The following is a 14901-nucleotide window of genomic DNA, read 5'->3' on the forward strand; positions in this document are numbered from 1 at the left end:
CCTCCTTCACTCTCAGTGTTCTGGGCCACCTGCCACTGAGACCTCTGGCACAAAGACTCCAGCCTTCCCAGCCATCCCTTGGACCTCTCTCCTGGGCCCCTGTGTGACCCGCGCCGCTATCTCGCTCATTGTCCAGCTGAGGCCTACTTAAGAGACTCCATGTGGAGTTCAAAGAGGACACACAGGTGCAGGGCCCAGACTCCCAAGGGGTCATTTTGAGTAAGTCTCGCCTTCTGCCGATGTGCACATGCGTGTGTGCATGAGAGTGTGTGTGTGCATGGCTGTAGCACATATCATAGACATTTTAGGAATGAGACAGGTGGATAAACTAGGTCTTATTTTCCCAATATCCATAAAGTCCTATTCTGACAGGCAGAAGCCTGAAAGGCAGCACACATTCTGCACAGCCCTGATATTTGTGGCTCATTAGACGGTCGTCTGGTGACAAGGCAGGGGTGAAGGCAGGAATGGCAGTGTCTTACTGGTTCGAAGTGGCCAAATCCTGATAACAACAATCAAAAAGGGAGCAGGTCACTGAAATCCTCTTCGAATAACCCCCTTCATATCTGGGCCACTCCTAGGTTTGACCCAGAAACCAGCAACTTGAGCCTCTTACTGCAGCGTGGCATCGGGGAACGTACTCAGTTAGAACTGGACTCCAGCCCTGGCTTCAACACTTCCTGGGGCCTTGGGTGAGTTATTAAAACTCTGAACCTCGGTTTACTCACTTGAAAGACAGGATGAATTATACAGGCCTTGCAGGATCTCTGCAAGATTAAACCACTGTGTGTGCCTCACATGTACAGACACTCCAGAAGTATCTGCTAGTATTCAGAGGGCTTTGGGGACTGACTATCCTGAGTGTGAATCCACTGCCACCAAGCAGAAGCTGGGTCATTGTGACCATGTGGGTTAACTTCTTGAAATCCAGTTACTCAAGTGTAAAATGAGGCTGATACCCTATCTGCAAGTCTGATGAGAAGATGAAAGGAAGTCGTGTACAATGCCCAGGTTGACCTGGCACTCATGTCTCCTTCCTCTTCAAATGTGTGCCACCAGTAAGTGGTAGAGCTGGTTCTACCGTCTTCTTTTTGGATCAAGGAGACCCAAGTCACACTACCTTCTCCTGCAAGTATTCAAGCTGCAGCAGGCCAACTACTATCTGGGTGATGGAAGGACCCCCTGTGTGACCAATTTAGCTTACCTGAGACTCTGGACTCTAGCTCAGGCGTTAAACCAAATGCCCAGGTCTGACTTGAGCTTGCAGATGTGTTTCTTCCGGGATAGAAAAGGGAGTTTATAGAAACTTTACCTTGAATTTAGGCAGGGCAAGCCTGGCCCAGTGAATGATCCCCACCACTTCCATGGCACCTCCATGGACCTGAGCTTCACGGGGTCACACCACCTGCCCGGCCCCTGAGCACTTGGGTCCAGGCATCCTGCTCTGAATCTGTGATGCCCTCAGACACCAGCTGAGCACCGGCTCCTGCAGCCTCGCCTGGAAACTTGATAGACATGCAGGTCCCTGGTCAGAATTCCAGAAGTGGCACCTGCATTTTAATAAGAATCCAGCTGGTTGGCTGACTGGTACACACACTGCAGTACAAGACAAGAGCAGGTATGGTGTGTGAATGTGTGTGGATAACACTCCTCAGAACACAGACCCTGTCCCCAAATTAGGTGCTTGATAAAAAAAAATTTAGAAGTATTGGTAGATTCATAGCATTTGCAACCATGTAATACACAGTTGGAATTTGAACCTAAAGATTTCGATGTAAGAAATAACTCTGAGAACAAGAACGTAGTAGCCACAGGCTATACCCTGTTTCCACGTGGGGTTGGAGCTGCCTTGGTGGCAAGATTGGACTCAGAGGCCCCCCAAGATGCAGGGCTGTACTACTCCCGGTGCTGATAAAGGAAAAAGAGGAATTCTAGAAGTACAGTTCTCCTCAGGCATTGGGTGATCAGACTGAAATCCCAGCTGTGGTTGATGATCACAGTGATGTCTCCAAACCATCAGAAAGACCAAGCTGTTCTTTGTCATCTGCACAAGATGGACGGAAGAGTAGTTGCACTGGGAAATGCTTTTGCTTAGAACAATTCACTCTGCAGTGATACTCAGACAAAATGGTGCCACGCATACTTTCTGCTGTTCTGACTGGTTTGACTTCGTTTGGATATTGGGTTGGGAGTTCAGGGAGGAATTTCATGCAAACCTATGACAGAGAGAATATCTGTTATTTGGGAAGCAAAGGTCACGAGAACAGGACTGGAGTTTCCCTGTGGTCACCTAGTTCTCAGGGCGCAAGCCTGCTCTGGATCTACCTGGGATAATACTGAGATGCCACAGTTATTTTTTCCCTATAATGCAGGAGGCCCAGGGTACAGGGAAGACTTTGGCACCATCTAAGAAGGGAGCTCCTTTTTTTTTTTCTTTTCTTTTCTAAAGATTTATTTTTATGCACACAAGAACAGGGGTACAGGCCAGAGGTGCAGGGGATGAGAAGATTTACCAGAGACAGAATGGGGAGCAGAACAGGCAGATCTACTGAGATGCACTGCTGAGGGGAGTAGCGGGCGAGACAGGAGAGGTCTGCTCCACCATGTGGGTTAGCAAGTCCCAGAAAGGAGCTCCTTTTAAAGGTTTTATTCATCTCCACTCATTCATCTCCCAACAGCTATGTGATTTAGTGTTCCCATTTTGCCAATCTGGATGCTGAGGCAGAGACCGAGATGATATTTCCAAGTACAAGGTTATTTCAGAGTCGACACCCCACCTGTCACCACGCTGCTGTCTCAGTGACCACTTCTACTAGCACTGCTGCTGTTCCTTCCTGCTAAGGTTATTAAACATTCACTATGCCATGCACCCGCCTATGGGCTTTCCTTATCTCATTTTATTTTCAAAAAACCCACATGAAATAGGCACTATGATCACACCCATTTTTAAGCCCAGCACACTGGGGCACAGAGAAGTTAAATCACCTGCCTTGGGTCACACAGCTTAACCCAGAGTCAGAATGGGTTAACTCTGGAGCTCCCACTAACCATAAGGAGGCAAAGAGAGGAGGCCCATTTGAATTACATCTCGACCATCAACGGTTTAAAGAGAGAATTTGGGTTAGATGTGTTACAAATTAAAATCCACGCAGGCCACCCTTGAGGTCTACTGGTTTCTGGTACTGTGTCTGTCACTGGGGATACAAACTCAGGACAAGCTCGCAGCATCTGGTTCCTCACAGTCCAGAAGGAGACAGACTTCTGGGAAAGAAAACGATCGCCGGGCTATCATGCTCTGAGGCCTGTCTGCCCAGGGAAGAGACCCACGGAAGACAGGGGTTAGGAAAAAGGGGAAATTGAGTGACCATGTCCATTAAGAAAAATGCAGTTCTGGGCCTCCCCGCTGGCACAGGTTGAGTGCTGGGCTGTGAAGCTGAAGCTGCCCGCAGCCTCTGTAGCACTGGTTCAATCCCCGGTGGCCGGCAAGGGTCCCTCATGGCTTGCAGACCTCTCCTGCTGCCCGCTGCTCCCCTCAGCAGTGTCCTCGGTCTGTCTGCCTGTTCTGTTCCCCGCTCTGGCTCTGGTGAATTCTCTCACCCTCCTGCACTTCTGACTGTACCCAGTGCTTATATAAACAAACAAACAAACAAACAAACAAACAAACAAACAAACAAATAAATAAATAAATCTTTAAAAAAAAAAGAAAAATGCAGTTCAGAATTGATCCATACAACACCATTATCTCATCAAAAGCGCTACCTCCTTTAACATGTAAGTAGCACCAGACTAAAGGCAGCTTTTGTCAGTAAGAACCGCAGTGGACCCCAGCTAAATTTACAATTTATAGCTTGAATGCAAAGCAGTGACCCCGTGCCCATGTTAAAAGATAATACCATGCTTGCTATTGCTTCTGTGCACTTCTTCATTATTTCATTTGATTCTTAGACTGGCCCTTAGATTTTGGCCCCCATTTGCAAATGCAGAAACTGAGGCTTGGGGTGCTGAAGAGAGCCAAAGTCAAGGGTCCAGTACATGTGAGGTCTGGATGAACGCCCTTATGCTCCAAATTTAAGTCCAAGGTTGTCTGTGCTCCTTGGGTGTGTAAACCCTGCAGGCGGCCACGAGAGGCCCATGAAATCCTCTACTCGCAGACACGCTGCTCTTACACGTTTTCCTCCACCACCACAGCAAATGCCGTTTTTCTGGGTGTGGTTTCTGTTGCTTCATAGCTGACAGCCAGTGTCCTGGATGCAGTCAGAAAGGTGCATTTAGGCAGCTTCCCAAACTGGCCTCACAATAGGACAGGTCAGGCCTACAGTTCCGGAGCCATTCCCAGCATCCCACGCAGGCAGGAGGGCTGTGGCCCTGGAAGGTGCCTGGCGAACAAGTGACCCAGAACACTGAGTGGGGACAGTTTTGCCAAATAGTGATTTTAAAAGACCAACTGGATTTCAGTCCAGAGGTTTTGAGTCTCCCTGCCCACTTCTGAGTTGCTCACAATGACCTTCAGTTCTAAGGCTTCCCCTTCTTCCCCAGATGACTAAGATTTGATTTGAGCAGTCCGGGAAGGGAGCAGGGGTGGAGGCAAGGCTGCAAAGGGGCTGGATGGTCTCAGTGGGAAAGGGAGCAGTTGGGGGGACACTTCTGGTTTCCTGTGGCCACTTACACCAACCTTACAGCTGTGGGATGATGTAGCTCAAGCAAACTTCCAAGGGCTCTTGGGAGAGACCCTGCTTGAACCAGCCTCCTAAGCCACTGCCACCATGTTCTGGGAGACAAAGCAATGTTGGCCTTGCAGTTCTAGTGCTGCTTTTGCCTTGTGTCACCTCGGCAGGTGGCACAGCCAAGCTGCAGGCTGTCTGTGACAAGCAGGGCATTGCTCTGTCAATGACAACCCTGAACCGGGCCACGGTGCCCTTCTGTGGTTGGGGCTTGCCTTCTTCTGGTTCTCCCACCCTGGACTTTCCTATAGAGAAACAGCCCTGATGCCATCTTTTATCTAGTGTATGTGTTGGGGGTGGGGTAGGGGGGTGACCAAGTGTGGAGGAGTGACAGTCCTGAGCCAATCAGCGTCTGCCACCTCTCTGGTCATGTGATAGATTGGTGAAGGGACAGACCTGAGGCTTGATTCCAGACAATGAATGAAGGACCAGGTTGTTCTCAGAAGCACCCTACCTCCCCACCTGGGGCTCTTTTTTGGCTACTTCGGCCTTCTTGCCTCTGTGAGGGGGCAGTGCCTGAGGAAGGAGCTGTGCTAAAGAAAGTAGATGTGGGAGGTGGAGGGATTGGTAATATTGTTTCAGGTCAGATATCAGCCCAGCTTAATCCAACCCAAGACTTGGAGACTGACTGTACATACCCTCTTTTCTGGAGTCTGGTTGAGCTGGGTTTATATAATCTATAACAAAAACACTAAGATAGTAAAAAAAACCTCTTTTTAAAAATTTTATATATATATATTTTTTTACATCATTGTTCATTTTTAAACGATATTTGCTTCTCCCCACCCCCTCAGGGATAGTCCCCATAGTTTCCTTCACCAGTGCACCCATGCACCATCACCTCAGTCCGGGGTGTCCCTCCCTCCCTCCCTCTGATCCCTCTCCCTCCTCCTCCCCTGCAGGATGTCTCTGATTTATAATTGTCCAGTTTTGCTTTGTTGTGCTTTGTACTGCTATTATTTTTTTACACTGATGTCTTATTGGGTTCCCCTATATTCCTGCTAGAAGTGAAACCATCTGATATTTTTCTTTTTCCTTCTGGCTTATTTCACAGAGCATAATTCCTTCTAGTTCCATCCACGTTGCTGTGACTGGCATGAGTTAACAGGCATATGAAAAAATGTTCAACATCCCTTATCATCAGGGAAATGCAAATTAAAACCACATTGAGATACACCTTACACCAGTGAGAATGGCACATATCAAAAAAACAAGCAACAACAAATGTTGGCGAGGATGTGGTGAAAAAGGAACTCTCCTGCACTGTTGGTGGGAGTGCAAACTGGTCCAACCACTATGGAAAGCTGTCTGGAGGTTCCTCAGTCTACTAAAAATGGAGCTACCGTATACCTGGCAATTCCACTGCTGGGGATCTACCCAAAGGACACAAAAACATTGATTCAAAAGAACATCTGTACCCCTATGTTTATTGCAGCACTATTTACAATAGGTAAAACCTGGAAACAACCCAAATGCCCCAAAACAGATGACTGGATCAAGAAGATGTGGTATATATGCACAGTGGAATATTATTCAGCAATAAAAAACCCCTCTTTTTAATTCTGTTGTTTGCTTGCCGGCTGGCCTGCCACGCCTGCACAAGTGGGATGGACGAAGGGAGTTTCCAGCCTTCCTTCCCTGAATGCTAGGGGCCACCCTCTCTTCATTCTCCAGCTCTCCTTTTGGCTCTGTGGGTTCTGCTGTAACAGACGAGTCTCAGTGACATAAAGGCCCTGGATTAACAATTGCTCACATCCCCGAAGTGTTTTATTAGTTCTGAGCCTTGGTCAAATGCCCAATGAGACAGTGCTACGCTCTTGAGTTCCTTGGAGGGTCTGCCAATTCAGATAGCCTTTGCAAACAGGGCCAGAGGGGACTCCAGAGACCCTGACAGGGGGCCTCCCTGGTGGCACAGGGGTTAAGCACAGCACTGTGAAGCTATCCACAGTCTCTGCCTCATGAGTTCAATCCCCTGCAGGGAGCAACACACATGGCGCAGCAGACCTCTCCTGTCTCACCTGCTGCTCCCCTCAGTAGTGCATTTCAGTCAGTCTGCCTGTTCTGTTCCCCACTCTGTCTCTGGATCATCTCACCCCCTGTATCTCTAGGCTGTACCCCAGCTCTTGTATGCATAAATAAATAAATCTCAAAAAAAAAAAAAAAAAGACCCTGACAGTCAGTGGGTTTGGAACAGCTTGGACTGGAGCGAGTCTATCCCCTGGAGCCTGTCCCCCTGCCTGAGCTGTTCAGAGAAAAGTGAAGCTCTAGGGCTCTTTTGCTGGATTTCCACTGTGCTGAAACTACAACCACAAAGCAGAAGCCGCTCTGATCCAATCTTGTTACACACAGGCAGACGCCCAGGGCTCCTGCCCTAAGTCAAGGCATCTTCACTTGTCCGGATGCTCCCTCTGCTGTCAGTGTCTTCCCCCCAAAAGTCCCTCCCAACCCTCCAATACTGTTGTCGCTCTTAGAACCAAAGCTTGTCCCTGCCTTTGACCACAGCCTTGGAGTAAAAGTAGGGGGGAGGGCCCAGGTGGCACAGGTAGGAAGAGTCCTGGGTGACAGGCAGGGGAGGGTGGCTGACTCCAGACCCCAGAAGACTGTGGAGGGCTCCTTGTCAGTAATAATCCATGCGCAGGACACCTCGGCTCACATCCTTTAGCCAGCAATTCTTTGAGCTTGCCTGTCCCAGAGGAAGGCCCTGTGCCCTAAGAGGAATAACAATACAGGAAGGGCTAGGAGAGGCTTTTCTCCTCCTTGTGGAGCAGTTTGCCCGCCTCTTCCCTACAGTCAACCTAGAAGGCATGCATTCAAAAGCCCCTCATTAGGCCTCTCTTAGCAGGCAAACAAATACCATTAATCTTGGTAAAGTGAGTGAAAGCACATTCACCTGTCCAAGCAGGAGAATTAATGTTGTGTCAATAGGAAACTCGTGTTTACCTCTGGTCTTAACATCTTCCCTTTCCTACAAAAAGGCCAGGGCAGACCAGTCCAGATGCAGGGCCACAGTGAGAGGGGAGAAAAACAAGAAAAACACCCTGCCTTCCGTGCCCCCCACCATGGGTGGGGTGCAGGAGCCGGGTGGCAACAGAGACTGTGCTGAGAGTGAGCTCTGGGGGCGTGGAAGGGACACGGCCAGTGGCCACAGCTGAGCCTGGTTCAGAGATTCTCACTGGGCTGTAGACGAAATATGGACATGCTACCCCCACACCGCGGATAATCGGAGGTGGCCAGCTTCCCCTCTCCGGTGCTCATATCAGTGAACTCTGGCGGCCAGCACACCTGCAGGGAGCTGGAAGCCTGGGTGGGAAAATGTTACTAATCAAGGAGCAGCTGTTTACTGCGCACCTACTAAGTACCAGGCACTCTGTGTGGTGACTTACATGTGGTCCCTAAAATCCTACAAAGAGTCATTCCGCCGTTCTGATAAAGATGCTGCAGTGCTGGACCTCCCCTGGTGGCGCAGCGGTTGAGCGCTGGGTTGTGAGGCTGCCAGCAGCCTCTGCAGCGCCAGTTCGATCCCCGGCCACTGGCGAGGGTCCCACAAAAAAAAAAAAAAAAAGATGCTGCAGTGCTGAAAAATTCAATAGGTTAGCCATACACAGGGAGGATGTGGATTTGAACCCAGGTCTGTGCATAAATGGTGTTTTCCCCCCGTAATCATCACACGTGCCCTTTCACACCAAGAAGTGATCCTTCCTGACCTGAGGACCACAGCATGTGAGGTATAAACACAGGAACGCTGAGAACGCTCCTCCAGTCAATCCACTCCCCCTGCCCCTTAGGAATGCCTCACTGTGGGAGGGTCAGGGAGAGGCTGGGCTGGGCTGGCTACTTTGAGAGTGTGAGGGTGTGTGCATGCCTGTGTGCCCAGGAAAAGAAACCAAACTTGCCGATAAGACCTCTCGTTTCCAGAGCAAAGCACCGATTAAACACGAGGCAGATGTGAGCAAATAAAGCTGTGGCGTCCAGAGAGAAAATCAATACTAGATTATATGTCCTGGCCCAATCATATACCAATTAATACAGCGTGGGTGGGGCTGGGTGCGGAGAGGAGATAAGCCATGGGGCCAGCAAGCAGGCTGAATGTCCCCCCACCTGCTTCCCCACAATGGGGGCTCACATCCCAACCTCCTGCAGGTCAGGGCTGCCAGTCCTGATCCCGAAGAATTGTGCCCAGAGTCTGGGGTGGGGGGCGCTGTGGAGAGGGAAGGGGATAAAAACAGCTCCCTTTGTTTAAGTTAGCAGCTCTGACAGGGAAGGAGGGCAAAGCCAGAGATGCTTTGGGAAGACGGTACCCAGCAGGAAGGCACAGTTGCTCAGACCTTGCAGGTGGGCTGCTTGATATTTAGTTAGCCACTGACAAATGAGAGGGTTGCCTTTGAAACAGAAAAACAGGTAAAAATGGGAAAACCAGAAATTTCTTCCCCCAAGAAATGATATTGGAAGCTCCATGTTCTTCTTTCCATGCTTTATTTAGTTCAGATGGAATAGCCAGTTAATAGCTAATTTTCACAAGGGGTGATTAAAGACAAATGGCAAGGGTTTGCAGCCACAGGACCTGGTAAATGTGGGGGAGGGGTTGTCCAGAACATTCCATGGAAGGATTTCAGTCTCATCACCGCTGTTCCAGGGATGAGGCAGTGTGACACACAGTCACAGAGTTTAAACTCTGCCAGCATGTTTACAGAGTTCAGCCAGCCCCCTGCCCCGGGGGAGGTGTCTTTGGCATCATCAGAAGGACAAGTCAGAAGTGCCAACATCCCAGGGAGAGGAGATCTGGCTGTGGGCTTGGTGCCTGGTGGAGAGGACAGTTACAGACTGTGAAGTCCTGTCCTTGTGGGGGTCAGGACACATGATCTGGAACAAGCTCGTCTTTCCACAGATATTCCCAATGCTTTTGGGGAAAGAGATCCGGTGTGCAGGAAGCAGAGAACAAAGCATGAGGAAGGGTGACTAATCCATGAAGAGAAGGGCACCTGCTCCCACTCTGACCTCAGGGAGCCCCTCTGGCCAAAGCCTCTGCTGTCTTCTAGGTGCTCCCGCTTGCAAGTCCCAGAGGCAGAGGCTCTTTTTGAGTGGAAGTTCTGTGGGCCAAGGACTGTTGCATGCCAAAGAAAAACGAAATTTGCTAGCCGAATATTTTTTAGACATTTTGCAAGATGCACGGCCTCCCTGACAATTTTTAATGTACTAACTGCCTGGTCCAGTGAGCTGATTAATTGGTGCTGGAGAGATCAATAAAAAACAGAAAATTAAAACAATTTTAAAGTGATTAAGTAGTTTAACACCTGTCTCCCGTCACGTCAGCGCAGGAAGAAAAATAAAGCAGGTGTCGAAGGGGCCTCCTGAAGCAAGAGAAAACAGCGCCTGCCTCGGAGAGATGACAAATCACAGCTGGTGGATCAATCTGAGTGCAAGAGCCCTTCCCTGGCCCATTGCAACAGCAGCAGCAGGGACCAGGGACCCCCCTCCCCCAAAAGCTGGCCACCTCCCCCTGATGCCCGGCCAGGAAGGAACAGTCTGTCTACATGGAAAAGAGGGCAGGAGGGAGCAAGGGGCCCTAGGAGCTGGGCTTGGAACCCAGGATGGGTCACATGGGAAGGCGCCGGCTAACCTTCTCCTGACCTCGTATCCAGCCAGAGTTGCATCCTTAGTATGTGGAGGCTTCCAATACAATCAAAGCGCATTTTGGGAGTCTTCGGGTCAAGAGAAGGAAGTGGACTGTCACGGTTCTCTAGGGGTACCAGATCATCCCTTCTGGGACCTTCAGGTCTCTACATTTACTCCCAAAAGAGACAGAGCCTCCCTGTTACCTGGCTCCTTAGTAGCCACCTGCTACCTGGCTCCTTAGTAGCGTGGCTATTCCTACAGGCAGTGCAGGTACCTGCTGGGTGACAGCCCAAATGTCCCTGTAGCTCCTCTGTGCCAACCTCACTCTCCTTGCCCACTCCCAGCAGCAAAAATGGCAGCTGCCCAGCAACACTCCTTCACCAGTTTCATGTATTTTCACTCAAAATCACCAGAAGTAAACTCACAGCGTGCAAGAAACCCCAAGATGATTCTTCTCCAGCTGCCAGGCACCCCTCCCCACTGCCCTGAAGTCCTAACCGAGTGGAATGATGTGAAGTGAGGTTTCTGAAACATTGCACCAACCTATTTTACTTGAAAAGGGGCTCGAATTTTGTACATGGAAAATACAGATAATGTTATCACATTCTAGAAAACTGTACTGTCCTGTGGCTCTGCCTGAGTACAGCACTACACAACGGTTGGGGTAGGGGAGAGAAGGGGTGGGGCAGGGGAAAGGAGGTTCAGGCCTTCCACACAATCCTTAGCTTCCTGGAAGAGAAGCCAGGAACCTTGACCAACCTCCTGCACATGGGAGCAGAAAGGCCATGCTCTTGACAACCCGTTCATACTCACCTGCTCAGCGGGACATCACATGCTTGTTTCCTGTTCTCCAGCAATCTGTTCACCTTCAAGGTCCCTAGGGCAAAAGCTTTCATCCCCAAACACAGGAGAAAAGGAACTTCAAGCAACAACAAAGAAAACTGCAGCAAGTTTAAACAGTAACACTTGAAAACACTGCAAAATGTGATTTAAATATTTCATGACATAAAATGTTTTAAAATATTAAAGCCCTCTGCTGAACTTCTCAGCAGCCCCCACTCCCTTCAGCCCCTGTTAACCTGTCACACTAAATATGAGGCAGCAGCAGCACCAGGACAAGGGCATTGTCAAGGAGCTCCAATCATTAGTTTGAATAAAAACATTTGGCAAGCTGGACTTTTCCTCTTTCCCGTAACTTTCCTCCGGGCTGGGAATTCTGGTTCCATAATTAGTGCTTGGGCCATTCTATATACATCTGTTTGGGGCCGTATTAGTCTCCATGAAAAGGGTCCCTTTATAGCAAATTTTATGCCAGTGACAATTTCACAAAAATGTCCAATCCTCAGCTACAGGCCCAGTTTGTAAAATAATCGTCAAATCTCCACATCTACACCATCTCTTGCCATTTTCTGCCACCAGATGTGACCTAAAGGTCCTCTAGTCCCACTTTCTCATGGCTCCCAAACGTCTGTTTGCCAAGGGTGTCTGCTCCGGGGTGCGCCTCCCAGCAAGGGGAGGGCTGAGCGGTGGGCCAGTCTGCAGCAGAGGCAAGGACCCGAGCTACCCACAATGCCCTACCCAGGGGGCCGGCCCGGGTACCTCACCACTCACTCTCGGCAGCAAATACAAAGTTCTTGACACGGCGCCCTCAGGCCTGCGGTTGCTCCCTGTAGAGTAAGCCTCAGACTGACGGAGATAAAGTTTCCCTGGGCCCAAGTTCCAAACTCGGCTGTTTTGTTTCTGTTAAAATGCAATTGTTTTTCTCTGGAGTGTGCAGTGACTGCTCAGCGTCAGGAAGATGTATGAAAACCTCCACTTCAATTCAGCATCCCTTTTCTCCCAGACAAACACGGTCGGATTTTAATAAATCAAAGAGCCACACTGTTTAATAAAAATTTATTGACTTACAAGTGATTATTTATCAAAAGACCATTAATAGCAGGTACTGAAATGATGTGTTACTGGGTGGTGCTGGGAGACTAATAGGAAATCAATGCAGCTGGCCGGCCGGAATGCATATGAGAAGCCCACCCCCCCGACAGCCAGCACAATTTCCCCAGCAAAATACACCAGACGCTACCCCTGGTGCAATGAAAAGTTCCCCCTTTTTATTTATCGTTTACAAATGAAATGATCAATACTTTTAATCTAGAGCAAAATTTATTAACTTTCCCATCGGAGAGAGACATATTGACTGGGGGGAGTGGGGGTGTTGGTGCAATGGAAGATGGATGGCTGGATGGTCGTCTCTTAACCTGTCCAAGAGTCAGTGTGCGTGCAGCTGCCCTTCCAGCCCGGATGTCCCAGGACACACAGGGCGGGCGCGACCGGAGAAATCGAGTCTGGCCACCCAAGACGCACAGCAGGTGGAGGAGACCTCCAACACAGTGAAACACTCATGCATCAAGCCACTGCGGGAAGCACTAGCCCACAGATCATTGAGTGTTCGGGCAATTCCAGGAAGAAATGGCAGGATTTCTGGACCCAGAGGACGCCTACTGGACAACAGGGTCAGAGCCCACCACCGCTAGGGGTCTGCTGTGCAGGGCTGAGGCAGGGTGGTGCCCAGGACTCTCACTGGTCTGGTCTGTGCATTCAAGGCTCTGCAGCACTCCGGCCACCTCACATCAAGGAAGTTGCATCTGACACAGTGAAGAATCAAGTTCCGAAGTTGGTTTACTATGTCACAAGGATGTCATCTGAGACTGCTCTACAGAGCTTATCTTGCTGTGCTCTGGCCTGGTTGGCAGTCATCTACTCAGCTTCCTTTTTCAGGGGAATTTTATTAGCCTTTTTAAGAAAGTTCCAACTCTTAACTAGTTAGGGAGCTGGGGTGGGGTGGCATACTCATGCTTGAGTGAGAAAGTCTTTCCAAGAGCCACCATCAAGCCCACTGGTCCCACAAACTCATCTGAAAACACTGGGGACTCTCCCTTGACATGGGCGACACCCTCTAAAGCTCAGTCTCTTTAGGTCCAGTGTTTTGGAGGAAGGAAATAGATTCAAACTGGCTTCTCCTCTTTGAAGCCAAAGACTGAATAATGGGTTTTACAATTAAGAAACTTCAAAAAGGGCTTTAGAGGTCACTAAGCCCAAGTCCCTAGTTATGGATCAGGAAAAAGACACAGAAAAATAAAGTCCAACAGCAAATGAGTAGCTATTTGGAGGTGGGATCGGGAGCTGGCCAGTGCTCATCCCACTGAATAACGCCACTTGGCTTTGTTCCCCATCACTGTTGGGACTACAGGAGTAGGTGCTATCTTGTACTTTCCATTGCTTTACACATTTGTCCTGATCCCTAGTGCTGGGTCATTTGACCATACAAGAACAACTCAATTTATCCCAACTCAATTATCCTAACCCAAATATTCTGACAGGTAGCTTAAGGCCTATAGGGTCCCCAATAAAAAGGATGAATCAGTTTCATGAAGTCTACATTCTTCTATCAGGCACTGAATAAAAAACTTGAGACTTCTTTTTTGGGGGTGTAATTCACATCCCTTTGCCTCACTTTATAGTAGGGGAAGATTATTTAATTTCCACAAGCACTTCTGTACACAGCAGTGATTCTAAAACAGGTTCTTGAAATACTCTGCTGTCATCAGCAGCAGACAGGCCTGTCGAAAAGAATGTGAGAAAACCAAAAGAAAATATTTAAAAATACCTTGAAAATCATGAAATAAACAACAAAGTTTTTTAAAAGGAGGCAAAAGGGGAACTTGATCTTCAAGATCAGTTTTTAAAGATCATTCCAGATGTCCTTTAAACACTTTTAATATATCACCTCCTTTAAAGGTTGAAAGTCACTGTTTAAATATTTTGTATAACAGTTTATAGAAGGTTGTCCTTTCAAGTCATAATAGTGGTTTTAGGAGAAAAAAATAATTTTTCACTGGTTTAACAATGGCAGAAAAGAGGAAGTGGAGGGCTCTTTAAGGAGGGGATGGAACAGGAGGGCAGAAGGGGTGAGTTAGGCTAAGGGTTAGGTAAGACAAAGTGCCACAAGTGAAGGAGTGCAGGGGCAGGCCTTCACTCCCACCACCTCCCCATGATGCAGGCGAGACCTTGGAGAGGTGTCACTTACCACAGCTACTATAAAATACTGACAGGTGTTATGACAGCTATGTGGGAGGAAGAGGAAAGGTAGGGGGACAGATGGATGGGGAATTGGTAGAGTGAGGCAATTCTGTTGAGAGATCCAGAAACAAGAATTCTGGAGGTTGACTTGCCTCCAAGGTGACTGTAGGTGGGCAGAGAAGGCCCACAAGGCCTGCAGTTCCCTCTGGTTCTGTGGAAGCCCAAAGCAGATGCCCACAGTGTACCAAATATCCACAAGCCCATCACACACCCTCACGAATGCTGTGAGTCTACTCTTGCCTCACTCCCAGATTCCTTGTTGCTACCCACAGTCCTTACGTCTGGAAGATCATCTTCTCCCACCTCAAAAAAATAGTTCCCCACCCAACACCTCTCACAGCCATGTCACCCATCATAGAGAAATCCCACATCCAGTCTGTACTGGAGATTCTGAATCAAGCAGAGGGATATGCAAACAATGGGAACGAGT

This window comes from Talpa europaea, assembly GCF_964194135.1.
Source record: "Talpa europaea genome assembly, chromosome: 4".
Taxonomy (NCBI): Eukaryota; Metazoa; Chordata; class Mammalia; order Eulipotyphla; family Talpidae; genus Talpa; species Talpa europaea.